Raw genomic sequence first — 24338 nt, forward strand, 5'->3', positions numbered from 1 at the left:
CCGTCCTGTTTCCTGCACACGTGTTGTCTGTATCTTCCTCCTCTTCAGCACATCCGCCAACTATCTACTCTTTTCTCAGAATGGTTCCTATATTCCATGATGCCATCCGTAGAACTGTCGTTCTTTTTTTAACCATTGCATGCCCTTGTTTATTTCCTGCATAGTCCAGACTGCTAAGTCCATACGCATCGCCCAACGCGGCGGACGCATTAGCATTCATATGTAACCTGGATAAAGGCTCTCTCTCATTTAGGTTTTCACAGCCTGGTGACACCAAGACATCAATGGGCATTGTAAACGGAGTTCTAACCTTTACGGTTCTGTTTATACTCCAGCACAGGAGCTTACAAGTGATCATTTTGACAAGAATACAATCATTAACCATATTTAGCAGTCACGTGCTGTCAACCCAAACTTGTGTGCTACTCGATCTCTCCCTCACTCTCTGCTTAGACCTCTTGGATACTTTAGCGTTCTTTTTGGCTTTCCCTTCCTTTTCAGATGGTTCGGATGGTTCATTCTTTTCTTCTGGTTACTTTTAGCTTCACTGCTTACCTTTGACCGTAACAGCAGCGTAATCTCCCACTGGCATCGCCCTCCGGTTTAATATTTTATTCTTCAGAGCACATTCAAGTCACAATTAGAAAATACGAACTGTCCGAAAGATCACAAAACATTTTATGAATACGAGTGAATGCAAGCGGCTTGAGACCCTTGTGGCACTCGTACTCTCACTGAACTATTTTAAACCCTTACCACACTTTTTGCAGAAAAGCGTGGCTAGTTTTTGCACAACCTACTTTGCGATCCACCTTATGAGTTTTTCTAGTGTTGTCAGTGGCAGTGAGATGCAGACATCGTCTTTAACAAACCCCAGAATTAAAACTCCATGGATGTGAGTTGTGGTGATGGGGACCATTCCATAGGAGGACCTCCATTCCCAGTGCATTGATTAGGAAGCTGTTCATCCAGGTATGACTTCATTTTGTTGTTGTTGTTGATATATATATCCGATTTGGATTGCCTTCCTGCTGCTGTGGCATTAACCACCCTCTTCTGTATGTCTATATAGACAATTCCTGTTATTATCAGTTCTCCGCAGAACTGCCAGTAAGCTTTTCCTGATGATGTTGCTGCACATACTTTGGGAGTAGCCCTTTCATGTCACTTTACTCATGGGTGGAGAGAGGTTTCACCAATAACTACTGACGCGAGTAACTTTTATTAGCCATTTTCACACCTAGCTGAGCTAGTCGGTCTCATGTGAGGATTGCAATTTTTTCCCTCCCAGAATCTCGGGTTTTTTGCTTCCAGAAAACAGGCAAACCGACCGGAGAACACATGCAATTTACGAACATATACACATGGGTGGTTGAGTTTGTTCCCTCGGGTAACCCTAATATGAAATATTTGATATTTTTCCTCCAAAATCAAAAATTGTGTCGATTCATTCATTTCGTTAGATGAATGTCGTCTCATCATTGAAAACCTACTTATTCATAATCGTGTCATCATTTGCCACGTTTTCGAGGAACAAACTAAACAAAAGTCATACCATTTCACTTGGTCTATGATAGATTGCATAGATTTTGTTTCATGAACAGCTAACATATACAAACGTCTTCCCTGCTCCGGATGCCATTTCGTGATATTGAGAGATGTATTTCTACTGCTAGGTGGAATTATGTGATAAATTCGTGCAGACTGTTCAGTAAACTACAACCTAGGCGCTTGATTGAATTTTTTTTAAAACAGGTCTTTCGATGTTTAGTTTTGAAGTAAATTTTAGTTACTTGTTTCAGCTAAGAACATTACTGCATCTTTTATAATGTACTTGTATGTACTTTTTCGCCTTCCTTTCATATTTTTTTTATCTTGTTATTTCACATTCGTCTAGGCCAGTAGTCAAAAGTGTAACATGCCCAGGGCGTTTCTTGTCGCATAGTGCATTAGTTTTATATATATTTTTTCATGATCTTTCCTAGCATTTCATTTAAAACCTTCTGTTTTAAAAGCAGCTTATTATTAGAGTCTACCTACAAGGCTGGGCACCTGAGTGTTATTATTTTTAAATGAAATTAATTAATGAGTTATTAGAATTTCAAATTAGTAACTTTCGTAAGAGGGCTCACAGAACAATTGATAGATGCCAAAAGTCAAAAAGTAAAAGCTTTTAGATGTTTTTACAGGATTAAGTTTAATATTGTCATTGATCAAAATTAGGGCGCACAGTTTCTAACTGTACCGTTTCTCGCGAAGTTTTCGCATTAACTCAAGCAGCTATGGAAGCGTTTCAAATTGGAGAAATTGGAAACTGGCAGAGCTTTACAAGAAATCGAACTGTTACATTAGATCTTCACTGACTGGACAGATTCTGGCACTAGATTTTCTTCGTTATCTATCTCTCTCTTTCTTCACATTCCAGCTGCTCCACAAGACAATAGCTTACTTTTCGTGTACCCAGGTCTTAACTTGACATACATCAAGCACAGCTTTCTTATCTGAGCTACCTTGTCAATGAACTTAAGTTGAATTTCACCCCAAACTTCAAAGAATTCTTTCAGGCTGCTCACAAACTTTTGCTGGCCAAAACATCGCCCAGCTGACTTTGAACCAGGAGTTATTTTCAATTGTTTTATATGGCTTAATTACTACTCTGCTGCAACTTCTGTTAGTGATTGTTTATCGATTGCCTCTTTTGTAAAATGTGTCTACGTAAAGTATTTTTATTCGTTAATCTTCCTTGTAAATAGTGGAACTATTTAGTTGTAAACAGCATAAAATATTTTGTGTAAATAGTGAATATTTTATTGAAGATGTTTTCTCTGTAATTCTTTTCTTCCCCCTCCCCATAATTTTGCGTATGTAGTATAGACATAAACTGCTTGTCCATTTGTATTCTTGTAATTTTTTTTTTTTTTTTTTGTTTTATTTTCACTGCTAATCACTGAAACTGTCCCACCTAAAAGAAGTATATGTTTGAGCTCATCAAAATAAGTGGATCGACAGATAGTGGTGCACATAAGAAATTATTAAGTTTGCGTTAGTTCAGCAGTGTTTACTTATTTACTTACGAAAATCCGGTGTACATCAAAATGAATTATGGCTACCATGAAGAGCGATACAAATGGTAAAACGTCGAGATAGGAAGTCGAGAAAGTGGCGAATGCCATCTTGGTGATCATTGAGCCACGAGTTTGGCTTGGCAATAGTAGTAGGGAGCTGAGAGGCAGAGGTCACTGAACGTCCTATCATATCCCAAATGTGTTTGATGAGTGATAGATCTGACGTGCAGGCCAAAGAAGCATGTCCACATTACGTAGGCATTGTCGGGATATGTGTAAACGCCTTATGCCGCTGGAAAGTAGCGTTTGAAATGGAGCGTAGGAGGGGCGAAAGCACTGGTCTTACAATGGATTTAACATATTATATTTGGCGACCATGCCAACATTAACGACTAGAGGTGGATGAATATTGTAGCTCATGGCTCCCCATACCATGAGTTCGGGGTTCGTCTAGTATGTCGCTCCTTGATGCAGGACTTCTTCGCACTACATCTATCTCTGCGTGTTCCCAGACATGCAAATGGCCGTCACTGGATCCTAAGCAGAAACTTGATTTGTCATTAAAGACAATATGATATCATTTGATTTTCTTGAGCATCTCTCTCCGTGAACCACCAAAGACACGGATAACAACGGAATGGCGTCAGTGACAGAAAAAACAACGGATGGCAGGAGTGTAGCTTTCTTCTCACAGTCCTCTGCTAATCTTGCTTTCCAACAGAAGCACAAACAGGGATGGTGTTACGATGTTGTCGCTATCAGTCCTGTATCGTTTTGTTTGCCTGCTAATCACATATTAGTAAAAACATAGAGCTGCAAGGCTCATTTCTATACTGTACGTCGAACAATGGTACAAGCAACTCAATAAACTCTTTAAAAACACAGAATTCAAAATTATAGTCAGGCCTATGCAGAAGCTCCATAATATATTAAAAAATTACACAGTTCTTCCTTCTTGCTCGGTACAGGTAGATGATCTTGTATACTGCACAAGATTTCTTGTAGTCAGTGCGATTTATCGTATGAAGGGTCGACTCCTTGTACTTTAGATTTACGCGTGAAGCAACGCCGCTTCGGTCCGCACATCGCGCGCAACCGCGTCGGAATTGGTCTTTCACGCCATCAATAAAGGTCATGTATTCCTATTCAGTGAAGTGAAAATTTTAAGCATACAACATAATTACATAAAATTATTGATCGCTGAAACTCTTGAAATGAAACTACACGAAAATTCTATCATGCGACGCCCTTACCTAATTTCGGATTTCTGCTCCTTTTTACGCATGCGTCAATATAAATAATCTCTCCATTTTAAGAGCCTAACATACGCACGCATGCACGCACGCACACACACACTTCGCGATATTTCCGTCCTGTGAACACGGCGATCAGTCGAAAAGCATTGTCTGCTGAAGGAAGGGAAAAGCTGCGAATTTCGTTTAATTTGTGTGTTCATCCAAATTTTTAATCGTGATTTTAATTTTTAATTGTGATTTTAATTATTTATTCTCGTAAGCGGTTTTCCGATTTTAATTATTTATTCTTGTAAGCGGTTTTCCGATTTTAATTATTTATTCTCGTAAGCGGTTTTCCGATTTTAATTATTTATTCTGACACAACGTCTTCTTACACTCATGGGTCTTGCTGAGTTGGTTTGATGTGTTTCGGGGTCGGATGGGGCTCTCGGCTTTCGATTCCGTTTCGCGTCGAATCGGTCATATCTCTATGAGTGAAAGAATTCATTAAATTATTTTATCCGTTTATTTTATTTTATTTTATTCGTTACGTTTAGCGCATTGACTGGAAGTATTCTACACCAAAGATTGAGGTAATCTCGTACTCTTTTAAAAGCTAACGACATATATATGTTTTTATGGCACTTGTGGATTTCCTACTCAAGAGGCTCTATTAAACTTTCTATCGCGCCGATTGGTTCGACATGCTATTCGTTACGTCCATATACTTCACAATTATTCATTCATATATACAAATAAAGAATGGGAGTAAGTCCTCCCATTCTTTCATGTGGGGCAGTTTCAATGACGAGCAGTTTATACAGGCATGGACATATTGTCGAAAACCAGTACCTCTTCCATTCCAAAGTTGCTACATAAATCACCAATCATCATCTTTGTTGACCAAACTTTTAATACGCTCTTCGTGGCAACTTAGTTGCACGAAACATCGCCGCCTGTCAATTATTTGGAGTGACCCGGATTCGATTTCCATCGACGACCGGAGGAATTTTTAGAGTTATCAATTGAAGCTGTAGTTAGCCAATCTCAGGCGGAGGGAGTATGGTTTCATGAGTTATTCCGGGTTTTTCAAAGTCCGCACAACTTGAAAATCGGCATGTGAACACACACTTCTGCATACAAACAAAACTGTACGAATATTAGCGACAAGTTCCGGTTTCAGTAAAATATAATTTGAATTTGAACTTTTAATACTGTATTGAAAAAAGAATCAGCCATTGATGCAACATTTGAATTGGCTCCAAACGGATTTCCACACAACTGAAATCCGTTGAATTCGGCCGATAACAACGACTGGTGATGCAACCACAGTAAATGTAGCAGAAGACAGCAGCACATCTAGGCAACCGCACAGAAGCCTTACCTCCGGTGACCAGCTGTTACTTGATTCACCTAGCTAACCGTGTCATCTCACCCACCTACCCACCCACCCACCTCCCTTTGTCCTTACCATGGCTGACTAACCGATATTTTAAGAGCGAGCATTAAAAAAATACATAATAAAAAAATGAAGTACGCAACCCACCTTCTCCAATCGCATACCACGAGGCTATTTCTAACCACCCTGACTTGCAGAAGCAGTATTGAGCACGGTGTCGCCTCACGAACGAGGATGTGGGGACAGGTGGTTTAAGTGATAATTTCAAGGACAATGCTTCCGTTGAAGAAGAGACGGATGCTTCACAGGTGTTCTACGCGGACTGTGCAGAAAATTTTTCTCGCTGAGTACTTGTATAAATTCTATGACTCTGATAGGCTGCTGGTTATGAAAGATGTATACAGAATTCACGAATTTTTCGTTTTAAGTTAACGGTCTATTCCTTCCTTCTACCACGAATATTTATTATTTAAACCCGCGATTTAAATCCTTATACTTTTTGGCAGGTAGTGTAGCTATCTACTACGATGAGAAACCCTGATATTGTAAAAAGAAATAGGCTATGCTAGAAGGCGATCAACTCACGTAGACTGTCCTGAATAATTGAATTAGAGCCATCTAAGCTGGTCAAGGCCAGGTGTGTTCGATTTGCGGACATCGATTGTTCTGAAAATAGATTAAGGAACTGCTCCGGCGTTCATGAGTTATTGTTAGCAGCTGACTTAGCTAATACTGTCATTAGGGTTGGGTTCTTATCAGAAGAAGAGAAAATGAGATCTCTGGTTTTCCTCTACTTTCTCGCCCTCTTCTCCTCAAAAAAAAAAAAAAAACGCATCGTCCAAGACCACCGTCATCATTACATTAATTGCTTAGCTCGAAAATCATTGTTACTTCATGTCAGTTCTTTTCTTTTCAGACATACTCGACCCACTTTTGGTATTTGAAGTTTATTCTGTATTCGTAATACTGTATTCTGAAATATGTATTAGGAAATGCTAATTGAAGCTTGTTTTTAACCAAGGAATGTAGATAAATGCCAAGATATACAGTAATAAGCTGTTTAGAGTGGGGGAGGAAACGACTGAAGGGAGCCGTAGCTTATTTAGCACTTACGGAATCCTAAACAAGAATGCATTTTTGGAGACAATTTAATGTAAAAATATGCGATTACGGTATATTCACGGTAGTGAATGTAATCACAAGTAAAAATTTAACTGGAACCTAAGTCCAATGTTTATTTTGAATTATATTTTCTGAATTTAAATGGGTTATGCAAGTGTAGAAGCGAGTTATATTTTTTACACTTACATAGTGTGGTTCTCTTTTCTTTTTAATGAACTAACGAACTTTAATAAAATACCTTGCAAGCCAATGTCTCGATGTCAGTACTCTTGACATTCATACTTTAAATAGGCATATTATAGGATGGGACATAAGTCCCAGTATGTTATATCAAACTTAAACTTTCGCTTGTTAAGTTGCTATAGTTTGTTGAATTTATTGTAATAAATAAAGTGTGAATCTATTTCACTGAAATAAATGCGCACTAATTTATGGCGATCCTTTATTAACACGCTTTACTACTCAATCTTATATTTAAATCCTCTGCGGAGGAGGGGCAAAAAGATAAAATGTAATTTGGAAGACTATTTGGGGTGGGAGAGAAAGATTTCAGAGGGGGGGGGAGAGAGGATGAGAAGGATAGAGAGAAAAAAGAGATCTGGAGAGAGAAAGAGAGAGATCTGGAGAGAGAGAGAGAGAGAGAGAGAAATAGAAATCTGGAGAGAGAGAGAGAGAGAGAGAGAGAGAGAGAGAGAAGATTATGAGGAGGATGATAGAGAGATTTCAGAGGGGGAGAGAGAGAGAGAAAGAGAAGATTATGAGGAGGAGGATAGAGAGATTTGAGAGAGAGAGAGAGAGAGAGAGAGAGAAGATTATGAGGAGGATGATAGAGAGATTTCAGAGGGGGAGAGAGAGAGAAAGAGAAGATTATGAGGAGGAGGATAGAGAGATTTGAGAGAGAGAGAGAGAGAGAGAGAGAGAGAGAGAGAGAGAGAGAGAGAGAGAGAGAGAGAGAGAAGATTATGAGGAGGATGATAGAGAGAAGATTATGAGGAGGATGATAGAGAGATTTCAGAGGGGGAGAGAGAGAGAGAAAGAGAAGATTATGAGGAGGAGGATAGAGAGATTTGAGAGAGAGAGAGAGAGAGAGAGAGAGAGAGAGAGAGAGAGAGAGAGAAGATTATGAGGAGGAGGAAAGAGAGATTTCAGAGAGAGAAGATTATGAGGAGGAGGATAGAGAGATTTCAGAGGGGGGGAAGAGAGAGAGAGAGAGAGAGAGAGAGAGAGAGAGAGAGAGAGAGAGAGAGAGAGAAAGAGATTTGAGAGGAGGTAGAGAGAAAGATTTCAGGAGAAAGAAAGAGAGATTTGAGAGGAGGTAGAGAGAAAGATTTCAGGAGAAAGAAAGAGATTTGAGAGAGAGAGAGAGATTTGGGGGGCATAAGAAAGAGAGAGAGAGAGACAGAGAGAGATTGGATTGGAAAGGGAAGTGGATTTCGAGAGAGATTTGGCAGATTTAGAGAGACAGAGATTGGAAAGGGAAATAGATTTAGAGAGAGAGAGAGAGAGAGAGAGAAGAGAGAGAGAGAGAGAGAGAGAGAGAGAGAGAGAGAGAGAGGGAGATTAGTGTAAGATTTGAAAATCTTACAAAAATAAAATATTTTTTTTGACTTTGAAAGTTAGTTTTCTTTTGATTCTTGCCGTTAATAGGATAAATGGGTAATATATGCAGTTTCAGAAATAAGAATTATTCTGGTAAGAGGTATAAAAATTAAAAGAGTAGCGGGAACGAAAACAGAGCCATTAGCTTTACTTCCGTCAAACAGGGAACAGATGGAGGATACTATGACAAACCCAGCAGGGGGTCCGGCGCTACAAAAAACAACTTAAGGTTTATGAGTGGTCACACACTGGAAAGCGTATTCTGTAAACACACACTAGTTTCTAAAAATAGACGCTATAGTAGCCAGTGTCACAATTTGTGGTTTTTTTTTAGTGCAATAGAGACAAGCTGTTATGAGACAGGAGAGTTGTTTTGGAATATTCGGCCGACATCAAAGAACACATGTTAACAAGTTGAAAATAATAAAAGAGAGGGATATTGGGAATCACGTGCTAGTGCTACGGGGCAGGCTGAATTAGGCCTTCCAACAAATGAAAAGAAAGAAAAAAATGAAAAAGAAAGAGTGATTGGAAGAAAACACTGTGGGAAGGCGTGGAAAACTCCTGCAGAAAATTGTGGATGGATATGGACACAAGGAGGAGAGTGGAAAAAGGAAGAGAAGGGAGAGGAGAATTTTTTTTGAGCGGTGCTAGTGAAAGGGTGAGTCGGAGGAGTTGCTTGAAAGATGATGAAGAAAAGTAGGCCGCCGTAGCCTAGTGGTCAGGCGCGCGGGTGCATAAGTACACGTGCCTTGAGTGACCGGGGTTCAAGCCCGTGACTGCTGAATACGGTGCTGTTTCTTGTATTCTGTCTATTTGTGAACTCCTCTGACCGTTTGGTCGTCCCGGAGTATAAACAGAAATTTATTTATTTATTATTTATTTAAATAGCCGACGAAAAAAGTCGAAGTGGGGTTATCAGTAATGTAGTGAGTGAGAAATTAGGAGATGAACTGGAAAGGGGTAGTAAAAGGAAGTTCTGCAAACAGTGAGAATGAGAGAAGAAGATTCCCTTAGAACACCCAGTCCACCGAGGAAGGCGATAATATCCTGAAAGCGGAGTAGCAGTTGTGATGCCATATGATGTTGCCCTGGAAGCTGTAAGATGTTGCCCTGGAAGCTGTAAGATGTTGCCCTGGAAGCTGTAAGATGTTGCCCTGGATAGCAGAAGATAACAGCTCTGGATAAGGATAGGATAGAAGGCCCTTATGAAGACACCTGATCACAGAAATTAAGTAAGTGAAAGTTATTTTTGAAAATACTGTAAGTTAACTGCTAGAGAAAGGACTGTAGTGCGATAATTGGGGAAATTAATGATAAAGATAAGATTAGATGGGTGAACCAAATAGGAGAAAATTCTACTCTAAGGCAATTATGATTGGTTTAGGCAGTAATTTGGAATAAGGAGGATAGTAATGTAGATGAGAAAGTGAACGGAAGGAATTGTAGTAAAAATAGAATACTAAATGTGTGGAGATAAAATTTATGTATATTGCCAACCCTTAAAGGTGTGTTTGAATGTAATATTGTATTTTGGTAATCAAGTTCTGTAACTGATAATGGTTAAAGAAATATATAAGAAAGAGGAATAGGGAATTAGAGAATAAATTGGTAGTTATGATGATACATAAAAGTAATATGATCAATGATATGTTTAACTTTAATGATTAAAAAAAAAATGTTAATGACACCTATGAGGTATGATTTGATTGTGTTGTAATAGGAGCAGAAATAAGGTGAGCATATAAAGAGTGTAACTATTTAACCTGTGTATGCATAATGAGAAAGGTGAGATAAAAAAAAAAAGGTCAAGTCTGTAAAGGAGCCTGTTAGATAGGAAGAGACTGGATATGTTGGAAGTACCTTGGTGTTGAAACAGTGAAATTTTATTCTTAATGAGATTTGTTATGATTTAACTGTAAATATGCATAATAAACTTATTTTTTTTGGTATAACATTTGTGTAATTATTTGTTGTACTGGACACAAGCCTAACAATGGGAATTAAACATATAAGAGTTTCTCCCCTATGAACTTAGAATTTTCTGAGAAGTAAAGTCAGATGCGCTAGTGGGCAAATTATAGAAAGGGGAGTTTATTAAATAAAGGATAGATAAATAAAATATATAAAATATTAAACCCCCCCACATTAGAAAGGGGAACAGATTTAGAGAGAGATTGGAAAGGGGAACAGATTTAGAGAGAGAGAGAGATTGGAAAAGGGATCAGATTTAGAGAGAGTTTGGAAAGGGGAGCAGATTTAGAGAGATTGGAAATGGAAGCAGATTTAGAGAGATTGAAAGAGAGATTGGAGTGGGGAGCAGATTTAGAGAGATTGGAAAGAGAGATTGGAGTGGGGGAGCAGATTTAGAGAGAGAGAGAGAGAGATAGAGAGAGAGAGAGAGAGAGAGAGAGAGAGAGAGAGAGAGAGAGATATGGAGTGTGGAGGAAATTTAAGAAGGGACGAGATTTCATAGAGAGAGAGAGAGAGAGAGAGAGAGATATGGAGTGTGGAGGAAATTTAAGAAGGGACAAGATTTCATAGAGAGAGAGAGAGAGAGAGAGAGAGAGAGAGAGATATGGAGTGTGGAGGAAATTTAAGAAGGGACAAGATTTCATAGAGAGAGAGAGAGAGAGAGAGAGAGAGAGAGAGAGAGAGAGAGAGAGAGAGAAGAGAAGAGAAGAGAGATTGGAGTGTGGAGGAAATTATTAAGAAGGGACGAGATTTCATAGAGAGAGAAAGAGGGGAGAAAATTTGAGAGGGGATGAGAAAGAGATTTAAGAGGGTGATGAAATTTTTAATAGATGGTGGAAAAGAGAGAGAGGAGGAAATTTGGTGAGAGCGAGCTTGAAGAGGAGATAAGATTTGATAGAAGGAAGGGAGAGAGATGAGAGAGAGAGAGAGAGAGAGAGAGAGAGAGAGAGAGAGAGAGAGAGAGAGAGAGAGAGAGAGAGATGGGAAATTGGAAGATGGAGAATTATATATAGAGAAAAGGGGAACATGACAAAATAAACAGATAAAAGTGGCATTTCGTTCAGGAAGAATATTACTATTCAGGTTAGTACATAAAGTTTACTCTCTCTCTCTCTCTTTGTTTTTTGTCTGTCTGTCTATTTCTCTCTGGATATTTTTCTGCTTCTTGTGTATATAACGACGATGTTGTTCATCAAGTTCTATAAATTCAAAATCACAAGCAATGCGGAAGGATCCTCCTATATTATATAATGAATATTTTAATCTTTTCTGAACTGCACTCCTACTCGCGGTAAAGCCTAGTCTAGTTACACACTGCTCACCATGTATCTGTCTCTGCTCCATTTGTTGGCAGCAGCCAAATAAAACATTTGTCACAGCGGCATACCTATAACACGCATCATCCTCACCCACTCTTCTGAGTTTGGGGCAATTGCAATAAACTAGCAGGGCACTCGTTTCCTTGTTAGCTATTTCGCAAACCGTCGGAATGATTTATTATATTATTTAGAAATAGTTTCGAAGTTTGTAGGAAACGTGGTGTTTTATTCTTCTAAGGTAAATAATTTCCTTCTTTGATATATGTTTTCAAGCAAATATGCATAAACTTCACTTGTAGTAAAGCTTCACTTGGTAGCAATATTTATATTACGATGACAGTCTTGTATACAGTAGATATTTTCTTAGCTAATCTTATTAATAAGATCTTTTATATGTTTATACATATAAAATGTATTTGACTATTATAAGTGAAATATATTTCTCTCTCTCTCTCTCTCTCTCTCTCTCTCTCTCTCTCTCTCTCTCTCTCTCTCTCCCCCCGTTTTCTCAAATCATCTGTGTGTCCTTATAATATTCTCCTTTGTTATATTGACTGTTTCCTCTTTACAGACTGTCTAGTCTACAGAGAGGAAACACAGCTGATTAAAAATCAGCCTGATTGCTCCACCTGGTGATTCGCATGTCAGTCAACTTGACAATTATTAAATTAGCAGGTTAAACTGGTCTATTGCACTTCATCTCGACAGTGCCACTTGAAAAATACGGTGTCATCATGTCCGTCTACTTTGACACACAGCGAGCATCTTTAATCTCGACACCACCAATCAGTCTTCCAAGACCTGTCTCTGTACTTTGCTCACCGCCCATGTTCCCAGTAGGTAGAGAAGATAGAAGCTCGTTTGTAAGAAATAAGTAGCCGCGTGTTGAACTCTGACCTGAAATAATTGACTCCTACGCAAAACTTCCAGTGCTTATTTTATTTATTTATTTCTTCACACCGAACTTTGACTGTAACCCACGTACAGGGCTTGTCCTCCTTTTTGATTGTATTTTCGCCCTTGTTAAAGTGTCAAAGAGTGTAAATAAGCAATTAGTTGTTTTAAAGTGAAAAGAACATCGCCCGTTTGCTAATAATTTTTCAAGTTATCTGGAGTTCACCAAGAATCATCACCATCTGAAGATAATAATAAGAAGAAACGAATTTGATAAGAATTCTTGAACACACACACACACACACACACACACACACACACACACACACACACACACACACACACACACACACACACACACACACAAAAAGTTATTTAAAGGCAGACCAAAAAATAATAAAATAAAATAAAATAATAACTAAAGGCATCTTGCAAAGTATAAAGAAACTATTATAAAGAAATTTATTATCATATTGCCTTCGAGATTTATCTACAAAAATAAATTATATATCATTCGAAAAGTCTCAACTAGAAATCGAGTTTGTGGTATTAACCAGAATTCAGTGGGTTAATTTTTAAATACAAAATTAAGCAGAGATGCAAGAAAGTAGACATATAAGCTTATGTAGCATCAGCCAAAAAAAAAAAAAAAAAAAAACAATTTCACACAACCATTCCCTCTAAAAGTTTGTCCAGTTCCTCCTTGAATTTATTTAAGCTATCAACTTCCACAACATCAAATGGAAGTTTGTTCCAGCAATTAACCACCTAAAGGGAAATTTCCACACATCTATTCTACAACTGTCTTTCCTCAATTTGAATTCATGTCCCCTCAGATTCGTAATCTGAGCAAGCGGAAGAATCTCATCAGAATTCAGCTTGCTCAACCCATTCAAGGCTTTATACACCTCAATCAGATCACCTCGCAGGTGCCTAGTCTCCAGACACTGCAATTAACTTAAGCCTTTCTTAGTAAGAGGGTCCCTTCATTCCCCTCACCAATCTTGTTGCCCTTTTCTGTACACGCTCAAGCAACTCGACATCCTTCCTAAAACGAGGCCTCCAGACCTGGACGCAGTACTCAAGGCATGGCCTGACCATTGCCTTATACAAAGGGATAATCACCTCCTTTTCCCTGCTAGAAAAATTCCTGTATATCATTGACAATATCCCATGACTTGCTCTGGCAGCCTGTATGCATTACTCAGAAAACTTCATATCTGACTGCACAATCAGTCCCAGGTCTTTTTCCGTTTCTACCACGCTAAGTGTAGTACCACACAGTTGGTACTTTCCTCTTGGGTTACTTCTACCCATATGCAGTACTTTGCATTTGTCAATGTTAAACTTCTGTTGCCACTTCTCAGCCCATCTACCCAAATTTTCTAGATCCTGTTGCAGTAGCACACTGCCATTACTCTCATTAAAACCCTGCCTACGTTTTTATCATGTATGGTTTGCGAAAATGGATAACTGGAATTGTAAATTAGGACAGTATATGCACAACGATAACAGTTGAACCACTAGTGTAATGGGGAAAAAAAAGGGTTTCACGTGTGCGTTTTCGTTATTCGAGTATATATCAAATCCAGATGAATAGGCGTTTTTTTCTCCTTAACTTGTTCTCGGTTCTTTTGACAGAAAAATTGAACGAAGATAAATGAGATATATAAATAAAACTTAATTCACAGTTAACCCAGACAAGTCGATCGCAGGATCCGGCATACCTCCTGTAAGGTAAAATGATTACTTTGCATATGTATGTTGTGAAGGTACACTAAATGTGCAATCACGGTACTAAATCTTAACATTTATAACAAGCATTCTCAAATATCTTCGAGGGTAGTTGATTTTTCAAAACTACTTATTACCAAATTAAATCATCATTCATCATAAGGCCAAAATTCCCTCCCTCAGGGATAGGCCTGAGGGAGGGAGTTTTCTTGTACAAGACATATATTACAAGAAATTAATTATAGACACTCAGCTCAAGGAAAGCCTACACTGAAAATATTGTTTATCAAGAGCTCTTATAAAGTGTGTTGACAAACTTTTTGTTGTTGTCTTTAACGTTATGATTACCCAAAATGCTTTCCGCAACACCCATGAATTATGTCCATGCTGCAATTTCTTTCTGAGTCATGTACGTGGCGAAACTGTTACCTTTCCTCAGCTGCTTAATCTCTGGTCCATCAAACACCCCAACTTTAAAGGTGCTGGAAACAGACTCCAATTTATCTAGGGCTTCGAAAAACTGGTTTATAAGTCCCAATTTTATATTAAGAGGTGGTAACAGCACTGTGCTTGAAGACACAAGTGCCTCTTTGATTACATGTTTGCTTCCGGGTGTAAGGAGTTTTTTTTTTTTTTTTTTTGACCACGTCATTTTTTTACTTATTACTCTATAAGCTTTAGTTCAGCAATGTCAATCACACAGAAAGCAGGGGAATTTTGTTTAATCTATTATCCAAGAAGCAGAGTCAGTACTTCCATTAGCGAATTTATGGGGAAAATAAGTCCACCATAAATTGGCTCATGATCACAGCGTATGTATCGTTTTGTTTATGTGTAGTATATGTATTTATATGGTAAAGTGAATGAGTCTTGTGAAAATGCTAATTCGATTGTCTAAATTTAATTACGTTCCGCCATGGGAGTAAATTTAGGGGAATTAGTACTACTGAACAATACGTATGTTGGCTGTCCTGTATGTGCGAAAGAGATGCCCAGTAGCAGAGACAATATGGCTTTCACAGTGACGGGCCTGTCTAAGCCAGCACAATACAGTATTATTCAATTTTTTACAACGGAGAGCGTCTCTTCAGAATAAATTGGATAGCGTATGGAAAATGAAACGAGTAATAAATAGATAATAATAACTACCACAAGACCTTCAATTCCGTGCCTCATAGCTGACTAACAAAAACGCTGAAGATCTACAAAGTCAATCCGACAGTGACAAACTTCCTAGAAGCAGCCATGGCGAAATGAAGTACCACCATTAAGATCAAGAACATCACAACCAGACCGATCCTCATCAGGAGAGAAATTTTTCAGGGAGATGTCCTGAGCCCACTGTGGTTCTGTCTAGCATTCTGCCCGCTATCCACTATGCTGAACAACAGCCAGTACGGATAAACTCTCAGAGAAGGAAGGAAGGAAGGAACAAACAATACACCTTCTCCCACCTGATGTACATGAATGACATCAAGCTCTACGGAAAAGCCGAGAAGCAACCCCCAACAGCTACTCCGGATCACCGAAGAATTCAGCAGTCACATTAGGATGCAGTTTGGACTAGACAAAGTAATTAGTCTGCCGAAACTATAAGCGCAGATTGGTAAAGACATCGAAGCCATGACATGGGGAGAAACTACAAATATTTGGGGATGATGCAGCCTCAACAGTTAGAGTACAAGGAGATTAAGACCTGCATGACCTAAAAATACCATCAGAGACTCAGACGCCTACGTAAAGCAAAGTTGAACGAAGGGAACACTGTTAAAGCCATAAACACCCATGCAATCCCAGTGCTAACTTACTCCTTCGCGTTCACAGAATGCTAACACTGAACTGAAGAAGATCATGAGAAAGACGAGGACAATGATGACCTAGAGCCGCCAACACCACCCGAAATCGGCCTTGGAGAGACTGATCATACTTTGGAAAGAACGAGAAAGGTGCTTGACAGACATCATCGAGCAACAGAAGAAAGCGATTGAGAACCTGAAGGATTACTCCAGAAAACACAGCATCGCTCTACCAGGCCATAAACACGATAGACAAGCTATACTCCCCTACTCAGCTTAGGCTGAGTATGGGGGATACAAGCCCAAGGAGACCCCTCCCGCCCAGAAAGAATAAAGGAAGGTAGAAAGAAGCAAATAAGACACTCCATGGCAGACACTACCATGACCTCCATCAAGCTCGCATAGATAAAATGGCTTGCAATGCATGGCTCACGAGCGGGAAGCTCTTCCCCGAGCGTTTCAGTTTCATGACCCATGTATTACCAGCTAGCAAACCCTAGCTGGTCATACATAGAAGAATGTCTGTCACAAGCCTTAGGGAGCAAGTTTTTCATCGTTCTAGATAAGTGTGAAATGTCATCAGTTGGTGATCCCTGAGGCCCTCGTGGGTGGCACAGTTGGTAGGATCATCGTCCTCCCCACACCGAGTAAAAAAGACTCGAGATGGAGTCCCGTCGATTACGTGAGGACAATTTTAATGGGTCTTTTTCACAACGTAGCTGTTTTAGTCGGTCTCACGCGAGGGTAGCATGGTTTTTTATTTACGGAAACTCGGGTTTTTCGTCCAGAAAATCGACCACAGAACACGCGCAATTTACGGACATTATAGAGTGAGCAATATGGCCTTAGTCGTTGATGCTCCTAAAGCCCTACAACAACAACAATTGGTGACTTCTCTCTATATATATAAAATAGAAGAGAGGTGATTGGCGAATAAAAAAGGCTAGTAGAAACTTTTTTCACTATTACCTTCTCTGGTGTTCCTCAAAGAATTTTAAGAAAATGTCCATGTGTAGCCTATCACAACACTGAGTTATCCGGATAAAAATTTTGTTGACCTAGTTTGGGACTGAACTAAATTCTAGTGGATCTACCTTGTTTCCAGCCATCGATTCAATTATCTTGGCAATAAAATACCTCCTCCATGACTTGCCCATTACAGAGAGCGCTGGAAGCCTTCATATAAAATAGGTTAACTATAATGAGTTAGCTTATGATTATGAAGTTTAACAAAGTAGCGAGACAGAACAGATGAAATTGCTCTGCGGGCCATATACTTTGCGAATACGCTAACCTTATCTTTTCGGCCCTCTGAGAAGTCTTAGGACCTGTTCAGCATTAACGGGGTTGCCAGCAACATAACAGCGAGAGGCCACTTCGGAGTTTGATGCATTATGGCAGAATTCTCTTATTTATTATTTGTATGCTATGTATAGTATTTTGTTTATTTATTTTGTGAGCCCACCAAATGAAATTACATATCTCAGTGTGTAATTTCATGTTTTAATTTCCTGGAAGTTAACAGTTAAGTTATTAACTTAACCATTGTGGTTGTACTATTATTATCAAAGAAATTTTTGCGAGTTCAGACATTTCATTGTTAACCATTTCACGATCTATTTGGAGGCCTCATTCCGTGTTAGAGATAAGAGGATTCATTACCGAATTATCCCGTCAATGGCGTTTCTCCCTCCTAAACATATTCACACTTAAGTAACACTCTCGTTATGACACGGGCATCATTTGTATTACCTGCGTCGCCTGTGTTTCTCACTTCTGTCGCGTGAATCTAAGTCTGTTCTAATGACTTCGGATGCCATGATTTTATAACAGGGTGGCCGTAACATTTTACAAAATATTTTACTCTTGGTTGACCTGGTTTACCGTAACGCAAGATGGGTGGGTAGATGCTTGAGAGGTCTTTGCACTGTCACCAAGAAACCTTATTTCTTAATGGTCTCTTGTTTCCTTTGCAAGATAAGACAAATGCCTGCCTACACCTTAAAAAAGAAAAACACACACACACACGAGGAGGTCAATAGGTTTCCAAGAAGGTACTGTGGACGTCAACCCGTACCCGTAACATGATGCCACAGTTGAGATTTGGATAGTGAGAGCTTTTTTTTTTTTGGAGCAGCGGACATCCGGCTCTGGGCGCTTCTTGACATTCTTACGTTACCCACATTGCATATTCAGAGAGAAAATTTAAACCGTACATCATGTCGTATGTCTGCTCTCCTTGTTACTGGACACCCTCCTTAACCCTTAACTCTTAAAGCCTTTGTCTAGGGTCTCCTATAAACAATGTTCCTCCCGCAAAAATAATTTTTCTAGCGCCAATGAAAGAACAGTAGTCCAGTATTAACGTATTCCCTCTTGTTTCTCTACTTACCTACCCTGTGCAAATTTACTTTGAGTTAGCGAACTGATAAATTATTAAAAAATACGAATGAAAGTTATTGTTACCGGTATTTATTGTGCAAGAGTCAAAGGTACAACTGAAGGATGTTAGGAGTCTAAAATTATGAGACACGCATAAACAGACGATGATGTAACCATGTGGATCAACAGAAATACTTGAACAGCGACTCACTTTGTGAAGCTATAACAAATATGGCAATGCACAGTTACAGACATAACTAAACGATGACATGACATGATTCGCGGCAGTAACAGATGCACGGAGTCTTCCGAAAAAGAATGAACGGAAATTATTGGTCTTCATTTAGTCTGATTTGAATAACCCCTCCGGCCCAAGAAAAGGACCATAGTGTATAGTACTGGTATTGTTCAGACTGCATAAGGGTATTAACTAGTGGTGATCATAATCCAGAGGTTATAATCCCTTAATTCGATGACAGCAAATCATTTGTCATCAAAATTAGTTTCCTTATTTTCTTTACTGTATCCGGTAGGTTTTTGTTGTTACTTAAGGCGCGTTTATTTAGTAAAGTACCCCTAAATTCAACCGAAATTTTATAGATGATAGTATTAGTATTAATAATAGCATATGATGCAAAAAAAAAAAAAAAAAAAACAAGCTTATAAAGCATCAGCGAATAAAGAAAAAAAAAAAAAAATCTCCACATCGCTTGCCCATCTACTCCAATTATTTGTCTAGTTCTTCCTTGAATTAATTCAAACTGTCCACGACAACAATTGTTGTAATGATCAACTACCCGCAGGATGAAGACAAACCTCCGCACATCTATCCTGCAACCATCCTTCCTTAATTCGAATTTATGCCCCCTCACATATGTAGTCTGAGCAAGAGGAAGAATGCCATTGGCATTGAACTTGCTCAATCCATTCAAAACCTTAAAACACCTCAATCTGATCACCCCTCCCCGCAGGTGCCTAGTCTCCAGATGGCATAATTTGCAGAAGTGAAGCCTTTCTTGGTAAGACTATGCTTTTCTAATCTCGTTATCCCTTTCTGCATCCGTTTCAGCAGTTCTACATCCGTCCTAAAATGAGGCCTCCGGACATGTATGCAGTACTCAAGGTGTAGCCTGACCATTGCTTTATAGACGGGGACATTCACCCCCTTATCTCTGCTGGCAAAATCCATATATATCATTGACAAAACCCCCAAGAGCTGTCCTGGTAGCCTGTCTGCACTGCTCAGAGAACTTCATATCTTACTGCACACTTTCCCCTAACCTGAGTGTAGGGGAAAATATGAATCTAATTAAATGATGATATGACATTTTACAGTGACTAACATAACTAAAAAATGGTATGGCTTACTTCACCGAGAGTGATTTCTAAACCTCGGAGGGACGGGGAGGAAATCCCGACAGAGTTTCCTGTTTTATGTGAATTTGCCAATAATCTGTTTGGAGAAAATGTTATACTTTGGACTTGGAACATCACTTAGATTTAGTGCTGCTTGACACGCAAAAACAAATACATAAGTAAACGACAGCCAAATAGATTTCTCTGCTTATTCTCCTTCGCTCTCTCACAGTTTGTAGGATCGCCGTCCATCCCACACCGGATGCAAAAGACCTGAATTCGAGTCCCATCGATGAAGTGAGGACTTTTTATGGGCCTTTTTCACAACGTGGCTGAGTTAGTCGGTCTTAGGCGAGGGTTGCATGATTTTTCTCCCGGAAACTCGGGTTTTTCGTCCAGCAAACAAAATAGATTTCGACGCACACGCAATTTACAGACAATATACATGGAGCAATATGGCCTTAGTTACTGATGCTCCTAAAAGCCCTACAACAACGACAACATTACTCCTTCTCATTCGTCGTTTATTTCCTTTGATCTTTGTGATTCTTCCAATAAAAGTAAATTAGATTTCACGGAAGCGTTTTTCGAAGGTCACTTACACGCCTACATGTGCATATACTCGAATATCCTACGTCCAAGGTCGAGGGAATTATTGCGTGACTAGCAACCGAGAAGAATTCAAAGTTCCTGTGATAAGAGAAACTCGTATTCAATGTCTCTCTTACCGACACTGTATTTCAGGAAGTCTCATTTCGATGTACGATGCATTTCTTTATGCTTTCTGGCTACCAATTCTTTTTACTTCTCTGTCTTTCTCTTTTTTTTTTTTTTTCTTTCTTTCCTCCCTAAAAATACATCTAAATCAATAGCTTTCTTTTATATAATTCATAATTCCTACGAAGGGTGTAAGGGAGTTGAAAACAATTCTAAGAAAAATGCTTTTTTTTATAATGGTAATTCCCCGTTTAAAGCTTTTTCGTGATACGTATTTGCGTTATTTGCTTGCATTTTACAGTACTATTCAAGTTGCGCACCATTTGACGAAATATGTGTATCTTCAGTAATAATAATTTCTTTTATAAAGCGATTTCGTTCCTCGTTTGCGTTATCGCTTTTCATCAAGGGAATATTTTCATTAACAAGAACGCACATAGTATTATGTATTCAGCAAACTCTGTAAAATTCTGTGCCGGATTTTCAAATTTTTCAGATTTTAGTGGAGTATAGTGGCGTAGTTACCATGTTGGTAGGCAATGCAATTGCCTCCGGGCTCGGGCTCGGGCCCTTTAGGGACCCCGCGTCTTTGGCTGTCTCCTGTTTTTTGCAATTTTCATTAATTAAGTAGGGGCCCGAACATGTTCTTTGCCTCCGGGCCCGAAAAAGGGTAGCTACTCTAGTGGGGTTATACTTAGCAGTTTTAGAGGATTCCATTTCAATAATTATTAAACAAAGCAGTTGAATTTATTCACATCTGTAAACAATTATAATGATTATTCGTTTCGTCTATTTTTAACTAGCTGGATTTAAATTGCATGGTTAGGTCAATGGTCTTAATTTTCACAGCAGAACAAGCTTGCGTTTGTAACGAGGTGCCCTGGCGTTTCACTATAGCTTTAGATTACAACTTTGAAAACTCCGATTTCGTATATCTCATGACAGCTCACATCGAACAACTTCTTTACAACTGTTCTGGCTGCGTGTTATCGCTAGAGGCCACCTGCTATCTGATGAGGTACCAGTTAGTCCTGAAAGGGGCTATCATAGTAGTCTCAACTTTTAAACAAATGGCTTAACCCATCGGCAAGCCATCTGTTTGAAAATAGTGTAATACAAGAGAAACGTCATAAAGGCACGTTTATTCTGTTTTGAGAATTAAGACCAATTCATTTTGAATGCAGTTTAAATCCAGCTGGCTGAAAAAAAACAATTGAAAGAATAAGATAGTCTTGGAAGCATCTTTTAAAGAAAGAAATGTCACTTTTTTTTTTTTTTTTTTCCCTTTTGTATAGACTCTTAAAGACAAACGTGATCATTTATACTAGTGCCCGATTGCTCTCTTAATATTTCCAAATTGTAAAATGTTCCTGATTTTTTAAAGTGCTGGATTTTACAGTGTTTAATGTATATCCTTTATTGACTAAAAAATAGACAAGACAAAACATTAACATAAGGCAAATAGCTTTGTACAGCCAAAGCTAGGGAGGTTTACAAAATAAAAAAAAAACTGCATACATAGAAGGATAGATGTTGCAACACGAGTTACATGCACTTATAAGTCAAAACATTACGACCACCTACCTAATAGCATGTTGGGTCACTTTTCGCCGTGATATCCTGGACCAGCTGGGCAGAAGAACGCCTCGAGTGAAGCAACGGAGCGAGGAATTGGCATGGCCTAGCGAAGGCTGTACTCCACTCCATCTCACAAATGTTTAATGGAATTCGGGCCCTGTGACCCGGAACGTTGTCTTGTTGAAAGAGTGTAATCTGGACACACGGTCACTGTGGATCCAGTGATGTCCATGAAAACAATCCCCAAACTAACCATGATACTACTGTCGCCTGCTGACAGATTGCACGGTTTTCTTTCAACTGTGCAGTCTGATTGTCGTCGAATACGCACCCGTCCATCGGCATGATGGAGATGGAATCTTGATTCCATCTGCAGTGGCACGGGAGCACCTCCCGTGCCACTGCAGGAGGTGATGTTGATGACGGTCAATCAACATGGACACATGAATAGGTTTCCTACTCCTTCTACTTATCCGCAAGAGCGTCTGCTGGATGATATGCTCGGAAACGTTTTTCTGTGCGCCCTGGTTGTTGTCTGCCGTTAATTGAAAAATCATGAGCCGTCTGTTGACAGTACGTGCCAACCGCTGTTCACCTCGACTGTCAACCAATGGTGGCCACTCCCTCATCCCGGCACGTTGTGTGCTTGTGTGTCGCTCTTCGAACCATTATTGCCATACCTTCACTACGGTGGCCCTCGAACAGCCGACAATGCCTGCGGTTACTGAGATGCTGGCCCACCTTCCAAGCAAATCATTACCCGTTTAAACTCCATCAGTCGTTCCCATTCCCCACTGCACCGATTTCGTACTAACAACCATTACTGTGCCGTCACTATATGTGCTGCACCGGTCGGTGACGTTACTCCTAGGTGCAGTGGGATGTGTCCACTCGTGGAAACAAGAGTGGCCATAATGTTTTGGCTCATGAGTGTATCTTCTTATATTTCAGATCCTTAGTTCATGTTGCCGAAACCAGCAACAGACCATTCATCAATTCTATTGTCGCATTCACAAAAAATTATAAAATTTTCAAATTCCATCCAACACAGGAACTATCTTGGGTGTAGATCTAAGCCACTCAATAGAAATCCTCCATTCGAAAACCTGCAGAAGTAGAAATTCGTTAACTCCATTATTTAGATACTTATCAGCCAGTCTAATGTTTGAAAAAAAAAAAAAAAAAAAAGCAGGGAGCTTCAAACAAAAATATTCTATTTTGCCAAAATTGGCTTAATTGAAGAGACAACAACAGACGACTATAATAGACCAATGCAAGAACACGGGATTTATGAAAAGGATAAAATACTTCTTCGTAGTCCTAAAATCGGAGATTATAACGATATTCAATTTGCAAAGCTAAAATACTTTCAGGACCTTTAACCGAACATGTCAACCGTGGAGAGCACACGATAATTTACAGTACAAATGAATCTACAGAAATTTTATTCCATACTGTATAATAATAGTAATCTTTATTTGTCCTACCAGAAATAAAATATAGGTGTACATTGGTAAGTGACAAATTTTTTCCGCTCAATATGCAAAGGCACATTTGTGGAATTAATAATTTGTGGAATTAATAACATTTAGTGGAATAAATACGCTTACTCAGAATAGAATTTCTTAACTACTTATCATTAACTTGACCTGATACAGAAACTCGAGTAAAGACCATGAAAATCTCATTCTCAATAGCAATTATCATAAAAACCCATTGAACTAATTCCTCAAACAATGTTTTTTTCAGAAGAGGGTGGAAAACAGGCAACAATTATCAACAAAGTATATAGACCAATTTTACACCAAATGCCAATCGCTTAATTGAATTATTCTATTTCTCGGTGTTTTCCGGTCCATGGTTTTATGCTACCCGACGATGATCTGTTTCTCTGGAATTTGGTGATTATTATAATTATGTTTTAGTTTATAATTTATAATAAAATGTACGTTTTACGAGTACAATTAATTTATAATGTACAATTTAAAAAAAAAAAAATTGTGGATGCGGTTAGACATCAATTAACAGAAGTAATTGGTGATTGACCAATTCGAATAATCGATGTTCTGATAAATAATTTAAACTCTAACTTTTTTTTTTCTCAGAAATGACCGATTTCTTTGTTAATTATTTGGTTGCCTAACTGTTATACATCAACAATTTTTATA

Source organism: Mastigoproctus giganteus, chromosome 9, assembly GCF_048544385.1.
Source record: "Mastigoproctus giganteus isolate SK-2022 chromosome 9, ASM4854438v1, whole genome shotgun sequence".
Classification (NCBI taxonomy): Eukaryota; Metazoa; Arthropoda; class Arachnida; order Uropygi; family Thelyphonidae; genus Mastigoproctus; species Mastigoproctus giganteus.